The following is an 18514-nucleotide window of genomic DNA, read 5'->3' on the forward strand; positions in this document are numbered from 1 at the left end:
ATCCTAAATCACGAAAACTCCCAAGGCTGAGACTGAGATCCCTAATTGGCTTCGCTGCTCTCTCTGCTTCAGTGGTTCCCATTGTTGATGATTCTTCTTCGAGCAAGCTTGCTTCACTGAAGTCACTAGCGTCACCGCGTCATGCGGGTCGAGGGCTCGCCGTCGAGACACCACCATCGCGCCACCTAGAGCCATCGAGAACTGAGAAGTGAGAACGCCTCACTCTCACACGGGTCGAGCCACCGCCGTCGAGCCACCACAACAGCCGTGGAGAACTGAGAAGGTGCCTTCGCTGTCTCCCACCGCCTCACTCTCACTCTCCCTTCCCCCATCTCTGCTTCTTCTCTGTCTTTCAGGTCTCTGCCCTTCCCCTGTTCTATTCATTTTGTTGCTATAGCTAGTTAATTTTGATTAGCTTAGTTAGTTAGAAATGCATGTTAGTTGATTAGGTGGTTAGCGAATCTGAGCTGAATAGTGTATTTAGGTTTGTTTTGAATAATGATGATGACTGAAAGTGTTGCTGTTCTATTGATTTTCTTGCTTTGTTTGTGTTGTATGGTTTGCTCCTGTGCCAATTTGGCTTGATTGATGCTGCTGCATACTGATTTATTGCTGCCTTGTCCTGCCTGTTGATGCTGAGTCTTGTTTTAATTTGAGCCTAATCACTGGATTCAGTTAGGAGCATTTGTGTGGATTCATGTTGCTTGCTTGTGCAGTGAGGATTTTTGCTGAATTCCTGTTTCATTTTGTTCTGATGCTGTGTTGTAAGCCAGTATTTCTGTACATAGTTTAAATATTTACAACTTTTTTTTGCTAAAAATTTATGGCTGATTTGGATTTGCTGAGGAAGATTTAAGATTTATTATCCCTCTCTTGAGTTGAATGAAGTTTTTGTCAAAGTTAAAAGAATGTATCTGAGCAATTGCAACATGCATTGTTACTATTACACACAGCAATTTGATGATTTGTTTGATCTTTGTTGCCTGTATTGGTGTGTGTTGATGGCCTGAAGTTTTGAGCTATTTGTTAGATATGAGTTTAGATTGTGAGCTTAATTGCAGAAAGGTCTTGCTACTTTGTTGAATTCTGCAGTTTAATCACCAAATTAAACTCTTTTATTCTACTATCTACATCTCTTTCTACCTACTCTATCTGTGTATATGCACATTTTAATTTCTTGCAAGCAACTCATCGTGAATAAACATTGTTTCCATTGTTTACATGAGGGGTTTTTTGAGGTATACATACTTGCTTCTCTCGGTGTCTTTGTCTCTGTCTGTCGGTGTCTCTGCCCCCTTTTGCAACCATTGTCTCTTTTATAGTGATATCTGATATGTGGTTTACTGATATAGTGAAGTTTTGTGAACTCTGATTCAAGTCATTCAACTGTGAACTGATACAGTGATATAGTGATTGAATAATTATTTTTATGTGAACTGTGAAGTGTGAACTGATATAGTGATTGAATAATTATTTGAATAATTGTTTGCTTGTTTCAACTGATTTTTCAACTGAATAATTGAAATTGAAATTGAAATTCTGCAACTAATTGATAGGTAGGTTTTGTTTGTTTATTTCTCTTGAATTGAAATTAAAATTCTGCAACTAATTTTCTGGTTTGAGTGAGTAAGAGTCAGCTTTTTCTGCTATTTAACTTCATGTTGTTTTATGCTTATGTGTTTGTTCATTCTTAGGGTGTTACACTAATATTTTTGTTTTGAGTCTTCTGAAAATACCAGGGTGTTATATTTTGGTTTATGTAATACTTTTAATTTGGATGATATTTCGAAAGAGAAGGATAATAAAAAATAAATTGAAATAAAAATAAAAATAAAAAATATATTTATTAGTAAAAAATAATTATTTTTGATGAAGGAAGTTTATTCGAGAATTAGTAAAAAAAGCATTCGGAAGGAAGTTTATATCGAAGAAGTCTTGTGTTTGGAAACATCGAGTAAAAGTCTAATTGGTTGAGCAAGTTAACAAGTTATTTGACAAAGCGGTTTGAAGATCTTGAATTTCAAAAGTTGTCTTCTAGCCGTTACATGATCAAACAAGAAAGGGGGACAGTTACCCACATTTTCATACACATAAAAGTCATATTTCGATTCGATCAGTTAGGAGATGGCTCTAAATATAAGAATGCTCGAAGATACAAAGGTTGGAATTTCATTTTAGAAATAACTAATGCACACTCACATCCCAGCGACTTTCTGAGTCTGTTTCGTGTCAAATTTCTGTAAGATTCCTTCCACTTGTTTTTTTTCATTTACCTTTTCTGCAAACTTTACTTTCCTTACAAATTTAACTTTCAAGCAACATTTAATCTTCTTGTTCAAATTTACTTTCTTGCATTGCTATTTTTGAATTTAAAGCCCTTTGATCTAATCAAAGGCATTCTATTGCTTTATTTTAAATTCAATGCAAAACATTTCAAATTCAGTGAAGTTTTATTCTCAAAGTCTTTATGTTTTTGGTCTTTTTCTTTAAATCTCGTCTAATATGAAGGTCTTTGATGACCTTATAGAAACTTGGTACTCACAAAAGAGGAGTAGGTTTTGCTTCCAGACCATTAGAATCAAACCACCATAGATTTGCTAAAAATTGACAAAACAAATTAGCACACGTGGTAGGACAATTTTTAATTGAAGTGTGTCAAATATTTTGGTATCACTTAGTGTAGTGAAGATAGCAGTTATGGGGTTAGGATGTTACATGCGTTGAAAAATTACTCAATGTGCATATTCTTGACTTAGCCCATTTAGCTGAGAGAGTTCGGCAGTAGAAATTCTGAAAAAATAAAAAGAGAAATATAAAAATGAAAGAAGGTTGAAGAGCAAATCTTTCTCTCGTAAGGAGAAAGTTTTCTATGTGGTCATGGAATCCTCTGATGAGGAGTTTGATATGGAGGCAGAAGTTGATTTGGCTGAACTTAGGAAAGGCCCTCCTTATGTTTGTTCTTTACTTAAGAAAATCTCCAACCATGAGAAGTCGAATGATTCAAAACTGAAAAGTGAAAAAGGATATAGTTTTGATATTTCGAAATCTGATCAGATTTTCGATGTGTTGCTTAAAGATAAATAGTTAATTTTACCTGAAGGCAGAACTTTGCTTTCAGTGAAAGATTTAAAAGGGAAACCTTATTGTAAGTTTCACCAAGCAACTAGTCATTCGACTAATAATTGTGTTCGTTTCAGGGATTTGATACAAAAAGCCATCATAGAAGGAAGGTTGAAATTCGATGACAGTAAGAAAGAGATGAAAGTTGATTTTGATCCTTTTGATAGTGAAGCTAGTTTTGCTAAACCATATTTTGGAGTAAATATGGTTGGAATGTCTTATGATTTTGATATGTCTCTAGGAAGCTTTGAGTCAGATGTCCGATCTGTATACCCTTGATCAGGAGATGGGTTGTTGGATTTTTTGGTGCAGCAAAAGTTAAAAGATCGGGACGTATTTCTGTATCCTCGATGCAATGCAGTTTTTTATGCTGAACCTGCAGCAATTTTTGAGAAGGAAACGATGAAGAAGGAGTTGGCTCATAGAGAATAACAGGCCCGTTGAAAACAACCTTTTCGACGAATGGAAGGGCAAAGTTCTAGAGGTCTTCAGAAAAGTACTATAGCGCCTATCAACAATTCTCAAGCCATTAGTGTACAGTGGATTCGAAACTGTCAAAAGTTTTGGAACAGGGATGCTCATTAAAAGCGTAACCCACAGTGGGGGCACAGAGGTCCTCTTCGAGGTCGATATCCTTTCTTTCACGGCCGAGTCATAGGGTATCAAACGGGCAGAGGAAGAAGGGGATGACAGCCATCCAAGTTGTTTTCAGTCCACAAAGTCAAGGGGGCAACACCTTCTGTGCATTCTCGAATAGTTTTTTTGACTGATGGAGAGACGTGTCCAAAGAGAGTTCCCTCCTTTGTGGAGTTGGATAAAGGAAAAGTAGTGGTTATTGCTCCGTATAGTGACAAAGATAAGGTTGCTGGTTTATAAAGATTACTTCGAAGAAGGGGAAGATGAAATGGTCAGTACCATTTCGATTATACCAAGTGAATATTTGGGTGAATATGAGGGTAATCCAGTTGAGGATTATAATGTAAATGATGATGAAGCCTTTTCATTCATTCGATATGAGAATGAACCCGATTATTTTCAAAGGCCTTCTGAAAAGCAAAAATCTCATTTACACCCACTTCACATTACTGCAACTATGAGTAGGATTAAAATAAACAAAATTTTGATCGATGGAGGAGCAGTTATTAGCCTTCTACCCGAGAGGATGTTGATGAAGGTGGGAAAATACTCTGATGATCTAATTCCTACTAACATTGATGTGACAGATTACAGTAGTGTTTCAACTCCTGCTAAGGGGTGGTTGGTTACTCTTGGGGTAAAGGTTGGATCTTCTGATCGAAACACTGTCTTTGTAGTGGTGTCTTCGAAAGCTAGTTATAATGCTTTACTAGGGCGAGATTGGATCCATGCTGTTGGGGATGTACCATTCACTGTGCATCAGAGTATCCCTTTTTGGACAGATAATGAAAAATCTGAAGTGGTTAAGGCTGATTCAAATCTATACGTCGAACAGTTGAATGTTGATTTCAGGGTGTATAGTTTAAAACTAAAACCTTTGAATGTTGACATAGTTTTGAATTCTTTCAATTGTAAAGGCTGTTATCTGACATCAGAAGATTTGAGTGTGAAGCTTTGTTATCCACAACTCAGTATTCCTCCGACTAGGTGGGATTGTTCTACATAAATTCGAGGACGGTCTTCGATGGCAAGTGAACAAGATGTCTTAGATTATATGGTAACTTTAAATAAATATTTAAGTAATTTTCTTCCAGTAGAAAATATAAGTGATTCTTCTGATGAAGTTGAGTCATGTAGGAAAGTAATTTCATCTTCTTCTGATAATGTAGGCTCGACCCCTTCGGTTAAATTTAGTCATGGTTTAAGTTCTTTCTGTTCCTACAATGATAAATATTGTCAATCAAACTGCTGCTGCTATAGCAGAAGTACATTGTATTGAAAATAAAGCTGTTGTTAATTTAGAGAATGATCAAGTTTGTTTCAATCCTAATGAATCCATTGATCTATCTTTTGATTGTATCTATGATTTGGAACCGTTGGGTTTTAAAAAGTATTCGGTACAAGATGGTGAAAATGCGAAAGGTTTTGAGTTTCAAGATCCTTTAGAGGAGATTAATTTGGGATCTGTTGATGATGTTTGAATTACATATGAGGATCCTTTTATCATCGAGTTGTGGCTGAGGGTCTTCAATAATCTCATTATTAATCTAGTTGAGTATTTGCAAGGTTGGGGGAGCTTGATCACGAACCATATGACCTTTTTTCTTGTCTTGGACAGCAGAAGCATCACGGTAAAAAATTGGTAGATTGAGAAATTAGTAGTAAGATTGAAGTTGCAGAACAGAAAGTTCAAAGAAGAAGAAGAAATTAAAGTCTTAGAGAGTAAAATTCAAAAAGTGAATCGACGGTAAAAAATTTAATTTTAAAAGCAAGGGTGTTTTGAGCCGTTTCGCAAGACGAAATTCAAAAATTGAGGCAATTTTCTGAAGAAGGTGAAGTAATGAAAAAAAAAAATTGAGAGATCATGGAAAATATGTCGAATGGATAAGAGTAAGTGGAGGAAAGTAAATGCTATTTATTATTTAATTAATTGCTTCCCGTTAATAGCATATTTAGGATTAAGTGTTTCTTTTTCAAAATGATTTCGAAAGTAACACATTAATCTTAGGGCGCAATTTGTTAGTCGAAAATAATTATTTTCGATGAAGAAAGTTTATTCGAGGATTAATAAAGAAGCTTTTGAAAGGAAGTTTATATCGAAGAGGTCTTGTGTTTGGGGACATCGAGTAAAAGTCCAATTGGCTGAGCAAGTTAACAAGTTATTTGACAGAGCAGTTTAAAGATCTTGAATTTCAAAGGTTGTCTTCTAGTTGTTACATGATCAAGAGCAAGAAAGCGGAAGCAGTTACCCACATTTTCACACATGTGAAAATCACATTTCAATTCAATCAGTCAGAAGATGGCTATAAATAGAAGAAGGTTCGAAGATACAAAGGTTAGAACTTCATTTCAGAAATTACTCACGCACACTCACATCCTAGCGACTTTCTGAGTTTGTTTTGGGTCAAATTTTTATAGGGTCCCTTCCACTTGTTTTTATTTTTTATTTACCTTTTCTGCAAACTTTACTTTTCTTACAAATTTAGCTTTCAAGCAACATTTAATTTTCTTGTTCAAATTTACGTTCTCGCATTGTTATTTTCGAATTCAAAGCCCTTTGATCTAATCGAAGGCATTTTACTGTTTTATTTTAAATTCAATGCAAAACATTTTAAATTTAGTCAAGTTTTATTTTCAAAGTCTTTATGTTCTTGGTCTTTTTCTTTAAATATCGTTTAATACGAGGGTCTTTAATGCACTTATAGAAAATTGATACTCACAAAAGAGGAGTAAATTTCGCTCCAAGACCATTAGAATCGAACCACCATCGATTTACTAAAAATTAATAAAACAATATTAAAATTGAAAAATAAAAATTGAAAGACATAAGCGAAGAATATAACAATAAAGGAATATGACACAAGAACAATAAAGATATTGTACGTAATTTTTACCGAAGCTATTTAGACTAGTTTTTAAAATAACATCATAAAACTATTTTTTTAATTTAAATTGATAAAAAAATAATTTTATGACTTAATTTCAAAATTTTTATGATTAAAATATCTAAAATTTGATCTTTGTTGAACTCAAAATAAAAATATAAGTAGAAGACAAATAAAAAAAATATGCAAAAATTTAAATAAATTCAAAGAGTGAAAAATTTCTGTTTGAAAGAATATATTAAAAATATAATCATTTATATGTATCTTCTCTATTAATTTAAACTTCTGATAAAAATAATTTTATAACAAATAATTAAAATTTAATTAAAAAATTTTAAATCGTAAAAAAATACATTTTCATTCGAACAAAAAGCCAAAAATAAGAAAACATATTTACTCTTATTTTTACTCTATATGGTAAGTTTAAATATTAATAATAAGCGCAGCGGTCGTGTAAATACACTTTTTATTTTGAAATGGTAGTAAAAGTAGTCAAATATAGATTTATAGAGGTATAGAGTGATTTATTGTGATATGAGTGCTATTACTTTCATACTCTACAAAAAAAAAATTATGTTATAAAAATAAATAATGTATTTATGATCTACAAAAAATCTTTAATTCTATCTTCTTAATATAATTCCTGTATGCGACTTATTGCGTGATATTTTACATAATATAATCAAATTTTTTTTATTCGATTATGTATAGTGTATATGTAGTATGAGATCTAAACTAACTATTTTTTATACAATTAAAAAAAAATATTAACAACTTGTGATAATGATTAATGAGTGCACGTTTAAGTAGGATTTCACTTTATTTTTTAAATAAATTATAGAAAAAGATTTAAGAGTAATAAAAATATATTATTTTTTACCATTATTATATTTAGTTATTAATTTAATTTTTTAATTTAGTATTCTAATAATATATATTTAATTTATATTTTTAAATATTAATAATTAACTACTAATTAAAAATAATAAATTCTACTTATTCTCTAATATTTTTTTAAATTATAAATATATATAACAAGTATCATAATTAAAATATTACAAAATGTGAGTTAACGAAATTATACATGCATGTTAGCTACTTTTTTATTTTTAATATTGGGTGAGTGATGGTGTATAACCGTATTATGGGGTACAGGATGCTTAACGGGAGTGTGACGGTTAGGATTAGAAAATCGGACGGTTCGATTACTGGCTGGATAAGTACACAAATCGAATCGTCCGATTTGTACTCTCAAACCACGTATCGAACATGCAGAAACCGATAATAAATGTTGTATACATCAAGTGAAGCTGAGCCTCTCATTTTACTTTCGTTTCTCTTCTTCAAATTCTACCTTCACCCTACCATCACTTTCAACTTCCGATTTCTATGCACGCAACTATCCATCACGCACAAATTAAACGATCTTATTTGTGTCTCCTTCTACCTACAAAAAATCGAACCGTCCGATTTTTCTTCATTATTTGACTGCTGTCACACTAATATAAAACTCCTATAAACTTCATAACCTGGCGTTACACCAAACCTTACGTCGTATACAAAAAAATTAGTCGCATGCTAGCTAGCTAGCTAGATGGGCAAATATTTGTATTTTGAACATGGAATCAGCAATTGAAAAGTGTGGTCAAGCTTGTCTAACCCATGCATATATGTCGGCATCCTTTACTCCACTAAGTGTCACTTTTTTGTTTCTTTTTTTCCCGGCCCCCCTTAAATATGGATATACTCATCAAGTGAGCCTAAGTTATGAATAAATATAGTGTCATCTAAGGGAAAAAGTGGATTTCTTATTAGTGTGTAGTACACTATTTTTCAGGTGACGAACCATGCATGTGTTAATAATAATACAAGTAAAACTACATAGATATGGACACCATCTGCTTTGTCTCTGTTATTAGTCTCACATATTTTAAAAATAAAATTTTTGAAAAAAATTTATAAATATAAAATATCTTTTATTATTCTATAAGCTGACTTTAAAATAAAATTAGAAATAGTCCACTCGTTTTTTCAACTTTAGAATAAAATACGTGCATAAACTAAACACATACATACTAATATTACTCGAAAGTCCTAAAATAAAAACGTTATATATATAAATAGTGTGTTTTAAGTTTTTTAGTACTAAATCGAATTAAACAAATTTGAATTAATAATGTATTTTATATATCTACATAAATCAAATTAAGTGAATTCGAATTAGTCATTATAGTACTAAATTCGATTTACTATTAGTACATTAAATATATATAAATCGAATCTAGTTGATTCGATTTACTACTGCATAGCACATATATAGTAAATCGAATTAGCTTAACTATTTGTTACATCTGACTTTAAATAAATTCAAGTTTTAATTCCTATGCTATCTTGAAGGGCTATATTTTATATTAACTTTTTCAACATCAAAAAATTCGGTAATGATTCTTTAGATACTAATGAGTCAAAGGATAATTTTTAATAAATTTTTAGAAATCGTTTATTATTCCGTTTTAAATTCATAACTTTATAAAAATGTAAATTTTTTGGAATTGAAACTAAATCACAAAAATTGAATTTCTATTCTTATTTGTTTTGAATTTTTTGATATTTTATTTGAATTTAAATAGAGTATTTTTTTTATTGACAATTCACTTAAAAGTAATAGATGTCAATAATCTGTATAGTAAATCAAATTAATTAAGTTGATTCGATTTACTATATATAGCAACCCGCCTGCATGAAGCCGGAATCGCTAGTAATCGCCGGTCAGCCATACGGCGGTGAATTCGTTCCCGGGCCTTGTACACACCGCCCGTCACACTATGGGAGCTGGCCATGCCCGAAGTCGTTACCTTAACCGTAAGGAGGGGGATGCCGAAGGCAGGACTAGTGACTGGAGTGAAGTCGTAACAAGGTAGCCGTACTGGAAGGTGCGGCTGGATCACCTCTTTTTCAGGGAGAGCTAATGCTAGATTCGATTTAGTATTATAATATAATGATTAATTCGAATTCAATTAATTCGATTTATATAAATATATGAAACACTACTAATTTAATCAATTTAATTTGATTTAACACTAAAAAAAACTAAATCAAAATCATTAAATTCGATTTATATAAATATATAAACAAATACATATAAGATTTTTTATTTTGGGACTTTCGCTTAATATTGATACGTGTTTGGTTTATGCACATATTTTACCCTTAATTTTAATATCTAATAGTAGTCTAGTTCTTTATTTTCATCATTTTTAATGTTCATAAGGAATAGTATACACTAAATATCAAACCCAAAATAGATAAGATTAGTTCAAATAAATTGCCTCGTTATATTCATCGGTAGAAGGATTATTACTGTATGTGTAAACTCAGTCGTCATAGAAAGTAGACTAGCTATGTTACTTAATGCAGATCAAACATAGATATATTTTCCCATCACACACATTGTTAGTCTATAAAAAATTAAAGCTGAAAAGATATCTAGAAGCCACACCATTAATAACAATATTACGTCATCAATATAATTTATTATTTTTAAATAATAGTTAGCCAAAATTTTAATTATTAAATTTTAAATTTTAATTTTTAAAATTTTAATTTTAATAATATAAAAATAAAATATTAATTCAAAACGTTAACCAATATTAATAAATGACATTTCTCTTTTTCTTTTCTTCTTACCCAAAATCCAATTCGATTGCACTTTCACCGTTTCATGTCTCTATCAATTGGGCATGAGGACTGAGGAGATTGGTGGCTTGGTGCTAACAACCCCTGACTCAGTATATATATGTATATATAAAATATAAGCAAAACGTGTCACGTATATGCCCAAAAAAGTTATGAGACAATTTGGAAAAGCTGATGCAGAGAATGTCTATGGGTTCCTTAATTAAGCTAATACAGAGAACTTATACATATATTGAGGAAAGTCCGTTCAACAAAAAGAAAAGAAAGAAGTAGCATGTAGAAAACATCATTTTCTTTTTCTTTTTTTTTTCTTTTCAATTCTGTCGCGCAATTATAACGTGTGCTATATCTTATTGATCAAGTACCTTAATTCTTTTTCTTTTTTTTTCCCTATATGTATTAGTGAGTTGTATTTGATGACACTACTAGTTTAGAAATGTTTTATATTTATAAATTTTTTTATAAAATTATTTTTGAAAAATATAAAATTTATAATATATTTTTTTCCGTCTAAAAAAAGTTATTTGGAGAAGTGGTATATGATAACATCCTATCAAAATTTTTATAATCTAAAAATTTAAAATTCGATATTTGTTGATTCAAAAAAAATAATTGTGACTAGTAAAATTTTTTTTGTATGAAAGACATATTAGAGATATGATTATTTTTGTATTTTTATTTATTTATTTAAATTTTTAAAAAATATGATATTGTGATATAATATTAAAATTTCTATAATTTAAAAATTTAGAGTTCATCAATTATTGGTCATTCTAAAATAAAGAATTATAGCGTAAGTTTAACAAAAAAAAAGAAAGTTTATGGTAAAAATCACAAAATTAAAAAAAAATCTTAGTAAAAATACGTGTTAGAAATTTAACTACTATGTGCTTTCTCTTATTAAAATATTTTTTTTGAAAAAGTGGTTTTTTAGTAATGTATTACGTATGTGTAATCATTAATAATTACTTAATTAGCATATAGATGTGATGTAATTAAGGATTCTGATATATATTATTAGAAACCCTTTTTAGATGAAGTAGCGTTTCAATGCAAGTTTCAACAATTTCGGTATGGGAGAACCCCTTTTAGACGAAGTAATGTTTCAAGTTTCAACATCGTAATAATTAAAATTATTGAACAATTTGGGTTGTTCAACCCTCCGATTCTGACATTCACGTTAAACCAAAATTTGATGGATAAGAAAATGGCGACTACTTTAATTTTGTAAAGATATCTTAATGTAAAATTTATATTATTCTGGACTATTAAATAGTTTAACATATTCATATAGATTTTGTCTTTTATAAAATGAATTAGATATTTATGACTAATGTTTTTTTATAAACTCACGAATTAATTAAGTGATTATTTGAATTTTGAATAGTGAACTTGTTTTCAACAATAAGTGCGTCCCTGAAATAGAGTATAAGCAACTAATAATAAATAAAAATTACATTAATATATATCAAAATGAGTTATTAATAATATAGAATATATATTAAAAATAAATTAAATTATATATATTTATATACAAATATATAGTGACTGATTTTTAATATATACTGTTACGGTCTGGCCTAAAAGAAATTTGGGCCGACCCGACCCACAAACCACCCGATCTGAACGGTCGGATGACGCACTCGTAACCGGTCCGAACACGCATCCGGGACAGCTGGCCGCTACAGCTGTACAGGGAAACTTCGAGGAAGGTGGGTTCTGCCCTCGTGGGACCCACATCTGACATAGTATATAAGGGGAGGGTTCTACCCCTCCCCCAAGGTACGTCACACATTTCACCTAACCTATTTCTCGCCTGCACACTAACTGACTAGAGCATCAGAGTGTCTTTGTAGGTGACACCCCCACCATCCACAACGAGAGCTCGGCTACTCGGTAGATCCGATCTCAGCACAATTACGAGCGAAGCGTTCCCGCCTCCTCAAATCTCCACTCGAACCGTCTGATAACCGCCCAACCGAATATATACTTAGTATTTTTTAAATCAAATTAGGTGACTATAAATGAAAAATTTGAGGCATGCATATTTCATTCTACTTCCGTGACGACTGAAGGCTACATTTATCACTTGGATCCGAATGAGACGGAGAATGATTGGGCATGTGTATGTTCCTCATACCTGACCCATACACATGTACGTTAAAGAAATCAAATTTTAACCATATACAAATATAATATAAATGAATTTAACCATATGTCCATATCTATATATAGAAATTAAATAGAGATGTATATGTTGAATGTGAAGCATGCATGTTGGTTATGTATAGTGGGGGAGACCCTAGAGAGTGTAGAGTGCGACCGTCGTCATCCTCTATAGATGAAAGTGACATAGGCTTATGCATGCTATATGAGTTGGAGTTTCACCTTAACATATTATTTAAGTTAATTAACAAGGTAACCTATCAATTATTGTAACTAAACAATATTATATGTCTTTAAATTATTATTGACACTCGCTCCTACACAAGGACTACTGAGATAGTGTAAAAACAATTCACATGCATCATTCATCATATACATTGCTGGTGCTATGATACTACGAATCTACAATATTATAAATAAATAATGAAACGAATCATTTTTCAAATGGATGGAACCGACATACAAAATCAACACACGTCTTAAAAGCTGGAGTGGTCAGAGTCCAGTGGAGCAATCTTCTCTATCTATCTGCTACCTATAATCTACCAAGATATATGCTGATCCCTCGTTTTTTTAGTTGAATAAATTATTAAAATAATATTAAAAATTTTTATTTTAAAAGATATTAACAATAAATAAATTTGCGAAAAAAAAACTAAATATTAAAAATATATTTCAAAAAATAACTTTAGAGATTAATAAATTTTGATACATATTTTTACAATTATAATTAAAAAATAAAATCTTTTTATTTTAAAAATTTTGTACTTTTTTGTGAAGTAAATTTTTAAAATTTTTTATTGTAAATAACCATATTTTTTTAAAAGTAAAAATCTAAAGATTAAATTTTATTTTAAATTTTTTTGTGCATTTTCTAAATATTTATTCAAATATTACCACAAAGATTTAGATTTAATAGATAAGTCTTTGCTAAATATATTTTTTTGTTTTTTATAAAAAATATAATATTTGTTAGTTCTTTTTGTCATATTTTCAAATTTTTTAAGAGTTATTTTGTCAATAATATTTTTTAAGACTATTTTATCAGCAGCAGCTGAATCTTTCTATTACTATATTAATAGTTAACCCATTTTTCATTTTGCTAGAATACTAAACCTTATCATTTTTCATTTTGCTAGAATCTAATATATATGTAGAATATTAATTAGATATTTGTTACGATGGGTAATCGGAGATTAATGGACTGGCCTTATAAGACTGGCCCAAACGTTAAGATGAGGTGGTCTCCGATTTGGTTTACGTCTGGGAGTCGCCGTACGACTTGTGTGTATGAAAAAATGGGGGTGGTATCTACAAAGACACTTTGATGCCTAAGTCAGCAAAGGGGTAAGCAGGTTTAGGGAGTATTGGAACTTATAGATACTTGAGGGGTGTTAGTATATTTATAGTGGTGATCCAATAACCACCGTTAGAGTAGTTCCACCATTCATAGTGGATAACCATTCCTTTATCTTAGGATAGATGAGATATGACTCCTGGAAGTGGGTTGAGAGATTTTAGGTGCAGTTACTTATTTGAATAAGTGTTATCTGCCAACTATCCTTCGAGCCCGACTTCTTTGAGGAGGAGTCTGTGTTGAATCCGACCTCTTTCGAGGAGGTCGGTGGGAAGAGAAGGCCAATCTTTGGATTATCCCTTTAGGTGAGTTTGGGTCTGGGCCATAGTGTTGGGCCATGGTATGAACAGTGCCCCTACTCGAGTCCAATCTCTTTTATTTACGAGTTGGATTCGAGTATTTGAACTCGGGTGTGTAGCCGACGTGATTTAAATTTCTCAACCGTTATGTCTAATCAAATGTCGCATTCGTTGGGGTTTTCGTATTTACACGTGGGAGCAGTTACATTGGTAACGGCGCGTTTCTTTAATGATTGCGTCGATTTACCCTTATGCCCCTAGCGTGTTTATAAATACTTTTCACTCTCTTTTCTCTATTTTCTTTCGTCTTCTAAAGCTTCTTGCCTACAATCCTTATTTTTTTCAAAGAGAAACTCTTTAGCCTTCCTTATTGGAGTGCTTTGTTGCAGCCGTACCTATTCCTCTTTGCTTTTAAGAACAAAGGTTAGTCTTTTCCTTCTCCTCTTCTATCATTTACGTTGGCGCTTTGTTCTGTATATTAGAGGAAGTTTTGCATGCTCTTTGTGATGCTTATTTCCTTAGCGAGTTTGTTCATTGGTCTGGCGTTTCTGTCTTTTGTTTTAGCTTTTGAGAGAGGCAGCTTTGGTATTTTAGAAGCCCTGTTTTTTATCTCTTTCATTTTTTTGTAGGTCTTGTTGCTTTTCACCTACTTCTTTTTACTGGAAAGATGTCTTCTCCTATTCCTGAGTCTTTGTCGAAGTGGGTAGATGATACTGTCCTGGAGAAAAGTCCTTTAGTAGATATTGACTATATCACCGACCTCCGTACCCACCATAGGATTTGCAACGATGAGGTTGATGAGCCCAAATATGAGTTGGTAGCCCCAGATTCTAAATACCGAATTTGTTTCGAGAGGGTTGCTGATTCAGACACTTATTTCTTCTTTTTGTATGACTGTCTTTTTACTCGTCTGGGGTTTTCTTCCCCTTTTTTGATTTCGAGATAGAGGTTTTGAACCATTGTCGAGTTGCTCCTTCTCAGCTCCACCCTAATTCTTGGGGTTTTATGAGAATTTACCAACTTGACAGCCAAGAACTAGACTTCCTGACTTCCACAAAGATCTTTTTCTATCTTTTTCACCTGACCAAGCTTTTTAGTGGGCAAAATAATAAGCGGCAGTGGGTGTCTTTCCAGGTCATTCAAGGTCGAAAAGTTTTTTCTATCTTCGACGATTATTTTCATGATTTTAAGAATTTTTCTTCAAAATCCAAGCTGTAAAGGGTCACCATCCCTTTTTTCTTGATGAAAACTCCAACCCCCGCTTCCCTCTGTATTGGCTAGAGGCTTCTCCTGTAGAGAAATACGGCCTAGATGATTTGGATGAGGTTGAGGAGGTCGTTGTGGGATTCTTTCGAGAAGTTTGGGGAAGAGCCCCTAATCTGGACACGAAAAAGTTTGTTTTAGGTTCTCCGAGCTTTGTGTAGACCCAGCTAGGTAGTTTTTTGTGGTCGTTACTAAATATTCTGACTTGTAATATTTTTCCGAACTGTAGGTTAATTGTTTATTTACTTCTTTTTTAGAAATGGTGAAGAGTGGATCGAGTGCCTCTTATCAGAAAGTCCAAGACGCCAAGAGGAGAGCTCGGGCCTGGGCTGATGCTGCGAGGGTTGTTGACGCTCCTCCTCCTCCTCCTCGTGATCTGGGGACCTGCTCTCGCCTTATTATGGTAACCTCTGCCTCTGCTTTTTCTCTTCCACCTCCTATCCCCCAATCCGACTTTTTTCCGAACCCGAGAAGAAGAAGCGCAAGACCTCAGAGTCTGGCTCTTCTCTTTCTGGGGAAGCTAATTTTGATGGTCCCAAATTTGTTCGGAATCACATCTTCCCCCATACTCAAATTAGTATGGATGATGCTTCCTTTCGAAACCATCTTCAAATTATGGTTCAGGGGAGTGTTCAGGCTGCTGGGGTATGCACAAAACTTCTTGATATCTTGGATAAAACTCCCATTAGCTCTTTGGGCTCTACCCAAAAGGTTGAGGAGTTGGAGGGAAGAATTGTCCTCTATCAAGAGGAAGAGAAGAGGCTTCAAGAGGAGGTTGCCGGGCTGAAGGAGGAGCGGGCCCGACTTCAAGAAAGGGAGAAGAAGTTGATGGCTTATTGTGCTATGGCGGAGCAAAACTGTGTAAAGTTTTTTTCTAAAAATATTGACCTTCAGAAGCAGTTGGAGTTGAACCGGGAGGCCTACCAGGACTTGAAGGATTCTGTGGTAGAGAGCTCGGAGGAGGCGTGGAGAATTTTCAAGGAGTAGGTCGGAGTGATTGCCCCTAGCCTAGACCTTTCTCCCCTCCATCCTGATAAGGTCGTCATTGACGGAGCTATTGTCTCCCCTTCTCGTCCTGAGACGAACTCCGAGCTGAAGACTCGTGGTCAAAGGCTTATTGAGTCTCCTCCTTATGAGGAGCAGTAGGAGGGATTCCTACCGACGTCTTCAGAGGTTCCGACTTCGACTGCTGAAAAGGTTGCTCCGACCCCTCCTGATGCGGATCCGAACTCCCTTCTAGTTGGCGACTCTAATCTTCCTTACCATTAATTGTTTTGAGCTACTTGGGGCCTGGCTTGTGGGCACCTTTTTGAACAATTTTATTTGTTGTTTATGGTTGTTGCTTCTGACTTTCTTGGCCCTTTTATGGCCGTTAACAAAAAATTTGCTTTATTCTGCCATTTTTTGGATAAGGGCTTTTAGTTATTTTCTGTATGTGCATGCTTTTAGTTATTTTCTACTAGGCAGACTGTTTTTGTCTAAATTACTTACGATTTTTCGAAGACTTTAGGACAACTTTTGCCTTTGTTTTTTGATGGACCTTTCCTTGTCTCTTTTTGTATTCCTTTTGTGTTCAATTTTCATCTATTGAACTATTTCATAACTTAGGTTATTTTTGCGATGTATTTCGCTTTTCTCATGATTTTCGACTAATAGGTCGAGATGTTTCCGAGTTATTATGATCGTTTTTTCGTAACCTGTTTACACTGACTTGTACTTCGTCATTTTATCCTACCGACTATTTAGGTCGGGCATGGGATTTTCACACTTTTTTGAGCTTATGTCGGTGCGTTCGTAGAATAATGATGACAATGCAGGAATTTATAAAGAGATTTAATAAAAATATATTTAATTATTGATGACGACAGCTTTTGCTACTAGGTGAATTTTATGTTCTCTTAGCCTCCACTTTGATGCCTCATTAAAACCCCATTTAGGAAAACCCTTTCTTTTTGGAAAAAAAACCATGAAGTCAGAAAAAAGAGTACACCAGGGAGTGAAGTTCGCTTTTATCTATAGTACATTTTCATATTACAAGCATGCCACGACCTAGGTAGCTCAGTACCGCTCAAGTCGGTTACCTTGTAGTATCCTTTTCCTAAGACTTCGCTTATCTTATATGACCCTTTCCAATTAGCAGCGAGCTTTCCATCCCCTGACTTGTTAATACCGATGTCATTTCTAATCAAAACCAAGTCGTCTGGGGCAAAACTTCTTCGAATGACTTTTTTGTTCTACCTATTTGTCATCCTTTGCTTAAATGATGCTTCCCTTATCTAGGCTTGTTCTCGAATTTCAGGGAGTAGCTCAAGTTCTTCTTTATGTGCCTGAATGTTGCCAACCTCATCGTAGAAGTTCACCCTTGAACTTTGCTCATCGATTTCTACTAGTATCATGGCTTCTATGCCGTAAGCAAGTCAGAAGGGTATTTCTCCTGTGACAGACTGAGGTGTAGTATGATATGCCCATAGCACTTGAGGGAGTTCTTCAGCCCAGGCTCCCTTTGCATCTTGCAATCTTTTCTTCAACCCAACCAGTATATCCTTCTTAACTGCCTCAGCTTGCCCATTTGCTTGTGGGTGCTCTACTGAGGTGAATTGGTGCTTGATCTGCATGCTGGCTACTAGGTTTCTAAAGGTAGAGTCGGAGAATTGAGTTCCATTATCAGTGGTGATGGATTGGGGGACTTCATACCTTGTGATAATGTTCTTGTAGAGGAACTTCCGACTTCTCTAGGCTGTGATGGTGGCTAATAGTTCTGCTTCAATTCACTTCGTGAAGTAGTTTACTCTCAATATTAGATACTTTACTTCTCCAGGTGCTTGGGAGAAGGGTCCTAATAAGTCCAATCCCCATTTTGCAAAAGGCCATGGAGAAGTTATGCTAATAAGCTCCTTAGGGGGAGCGACGTGGAAGTTTGCATGCATTTGGCATGGCTGACACTTCTTTACGAACTCGGTGGCATCTTTCTGCAAGGTCAGCCAGTAAAAACCAGCTCGTACGACTTTCCTAGCCAACGACCTTGCTCCGAGATGATTCCCGCAGATTCAATTATGCACTTCCTCTAAGACTTCCATCGTCCTTGAGGTCGG

Source organism: Arachis duranensis, unplaced genomic scaffold (genome assembly GCF_000817695.3).
Source record: "Arachis duranensis cultivar V14167 unplaced genomic scaffold, aradu.V14167.gnm2.J7QH unplaced_Scaffold_232527, whole genome shotgun sequence".
NCBI classification, from domain to species: domain Eukaryota; kingdom Viridiplantae; phylum Streptophyta; class Magnoliopsida; order Fabales; family Fabaceae; genus Arachis; species Arachis duranensis.